This window comes from Gambusia affinis, linkage group LG07, assembly GCF_019740435.1.
Source record: "Gambusia affinis linkage group LG07, SWU_Gaff_1.0, whole genome shotgun sequence".
NCBI classification, from domain to species: domain Eukaryota; kingdom Metazoa; phylum Chordata; class Actinopteri; order Cyprinodontiformes; family Poeciliidae; genus Gambusia; species Gambusia affinis.
The window spans coordinates 2,292,507-2,295,743 of record NC_057874.1 but is presented as its reverse complement, the minus strand read 5'-3'; positions in this window follow the sequence as shown (position 1 = coordinate 2,295,743).

Genomic DNA, 3,237 nt, shown 5'->3' with positions numbered 1-3,237 from the left:
TGACATGATAAATAATAAAATATTGCTGTGTATTTCCTCCATATGACTCTACAAACTGCATTATATTTATGAGTGTGGCATTTTTGCTTAATCCTGTGGGTGGGGAGTGGAAGTCAATGGGACATGGCAGGCTGCAGTCTGAACGTGTCACAGGTTCAACTCAAGAGACATACGAGACAATAAAATCATTGATGGATGGATGATCTTAGACAAATTAGAAACTTCTAACATTGAGTGCTTTGGGAAAAAACAGAGTGAAAGAGAAAAAGGTCCAGGCCCATTGCAAGGCTTTCTTGCAATGATGCAACACTGTTAAAGACTTTTACTCACGTTTAAAATAAAGTTGCCCTCTTCTTAAAAAAACAAAACCATAAAATAAAATCAAGTCAATTGGACATACTTTAGGTCTAAAATGGTCTTGTATGTGAACATGTTTCACAGAGTTCAGCCAAGTGAAGAACATGAATTTCTCCGTCATGGAGCTGAAGGGATGGAGTCTGACAGTCTAGGTGGAATGTTTTGCTAAACGTGAGGAGCGGTGTGATGGAATCCCATTCCCACCGCTTAGCGTAAATACCTCAGCATACCACGGTTGACCAAGTCTGTTTGTTTGCCAGTGTGCACATGTCTTTGTGTGTGTCTTGTGTTTGTTGGAATTCTTGAAGCTTTATGGAAATTTTGCGGTTATCACATGTCAAGTTTCATATCAGTTATACCAGATACAGACCATTTTGATATGAAGGCAACATTTCTGGTTTTGCACAGGAAATGAATTCAGTGGAAAATCCTCTCAAAGAGGACACACACACACACACACACACACACACATACTCGCAGACACACATTATTTAGACTTTAGATGAGTGCTTCATTCATGAGGAAGACCTTATAAAGGCGCGTCTATAGAGGGGGCCTTCAGTCTGCCCAACAGTGATTTGCACAACATATATAAAGAGAGTCAATCTTGTGTACACGCTGCTCAGTTTCCTAATGGCGGAAAACCAACTAACTGTTGAAGGAAAACCGTTTATCCAACATGAATCTGTTATGAATCCTAACTAGCCTTAGCTAGTTAGCTGTCAGGAAGAAGCTAACTAGCATAGCAAAAGTGTGAGCAGTGTATACATAAGTTTGATTAACAGCACTAAGACCTTCCTCCAGGCTGTGATTAGGTGTTTCTGACTGAGCTGTTTGTCTGTCTCAGTTTCTACTGTCATAGATAGCGATGGTTTGATCAGATGTGTGGAGATGCCATATCTTTTTTTAGCTTAACAAAAATAAAACTGAAGTTATCTTCAGACCAAGAGAGAAACGATGTAGCGCTAGCAGACATTTATCCGACCTTATCTTTTATTCATGTCAGATAAGTATTTGACTTTATTCTCAAATATGTAAAAAAAAATTACAAAACATTTTTTTAGAAGTCATATCCAAGCCTTGAGTAATGCAGATAAAACAATAAGAAAACTTTCTGAGTTGGGCGTGTTCCACAAGCAAACAAGTGAGTGACATCATGGGCCTTATGCTTTTATTATTTATTTTATAAACTACTATGAGTATCAGCCCAATTCATATCTGTGCAGAGTGGACTCATAAATTCTGACTTTTGAATGTGAGTGGGAATGAAAGAGAGCTCCATTTGCCAGGTACACTAACTAAAGCAGTGCTAAAAGTTTTTAAACTGTTTTCAGTAAAGTGCATCAGGCTGAGTACTTTGCACTCATACAATGAGCTCCTGTCTAGCCAGTGAGCAATGCCGATCATGACTGGAAGCTTTGCAGTGCGGAGGCCAATTCCTTGTTTATTTGATTGCATTGCCAACAACCTGGCAGCATAATGTTGCACAACAACTTTCTGAAGTGTAATGGAGAGTAGACTGGTGGACATCTATCGGAACTCCTCACATTGCCACACACTGCATCGAGACGGCATGAGTTTGACCTCTTAAGAAGAGGAAAGTTTCTGAAGTTTAGTTTAGAATTTTACAGACTTCACCTCAACTGGAGTGGAATGAAACATTGCAAAGAAGCTCAGAATCACAAAGGTTCTGGCTTTGTATGAAAAAAAAAGGATTATTGGGTAAACATGTTATACATTTTAAATATTAATCAATTGAAATGAACAAATTAACATCCCAGCCCTAGTAATTACTTAATTTTTGTGAGCGAATTCAGTAAAAAGAAATCCTCTGTATTCCCTATGGGACTGTGTTTTCCAGATGTGCATTTCCTTTAAATATGCAATATATGAAAGCAGATGGGATTCAGACAGATGAGGATTAGGGGCACGGAAAACAATGTAATCTGACTTTAAACTCAGAATTCTGAATTTTGATCTCAGAAGACTAAAGTCAAAATTAGACTCAGAATTAGGTTTAGGGCCACTGGAAAGAAAAGCTGACTTTTGATCTCAGAAGATTGAAGTTAGAATCCTGAGAAAAAAGTCAATTTTCAGATTAAAGTCAGAATTCAGACCTTAAACCTTAATTCTGAGCCATAGAAAAAAAAAATCAGACTTTAATCTCATGAGATCTACAGTCAGAGTTCTGACATCAAAAGTCAGATTTTTTTATGGCCCTATACCTAATTGTAACGTTTGTCTGACTTCATTCTCAGAATTCAGCCTTTAATATTCTGAGATTAAAATCAGAATTGAATTTTTTTTTTTTTCCAGTGGGCCAGTCCTTGTCAATAGATTCAGTTTATCCATTCTTCCTGAATGTGTGTACCCAAACTGACAGCAGGAAAAAGCTGAACTCTAAATGTTGTGGTTTTTTGGGTGTCTGGCTTCATACTGAGAAATGAGCCTGTTCTCCACCAGCGGGCCGCTGCAGCTTGTCGTCATTGGCAGCAGACTTATCAAAGTCACTCTGACTCATTCCAGCGAGCGGAGACATGATGACTGATCTGCACCTATTTGTGTCTGCATCAGTGTGTTTGGTGGTCAGGTGAAAGAGGCTGCTGTGACTGAGACGGCCTCATTATGAAGCTTCCTGAAGCTCCGTCTGTATGGGTGCATGAGATACAGGGTCACGGGGTCACGTCTGAGTTCTGTCCTTACAACACAGCATCTGTGTCCCCCACCCTCAATAAATACAGTCATTCATTCATTCACACCACCCATCCATCAGAGCTCTCAGCGTATCGCCACAGGAAAAAAAAAACCTGCAGAGAGAGCCTCATTGAATGAGACTGAAACACCTTAAGATGAAGTTTCTGGGACTAGAAACGACTTTAA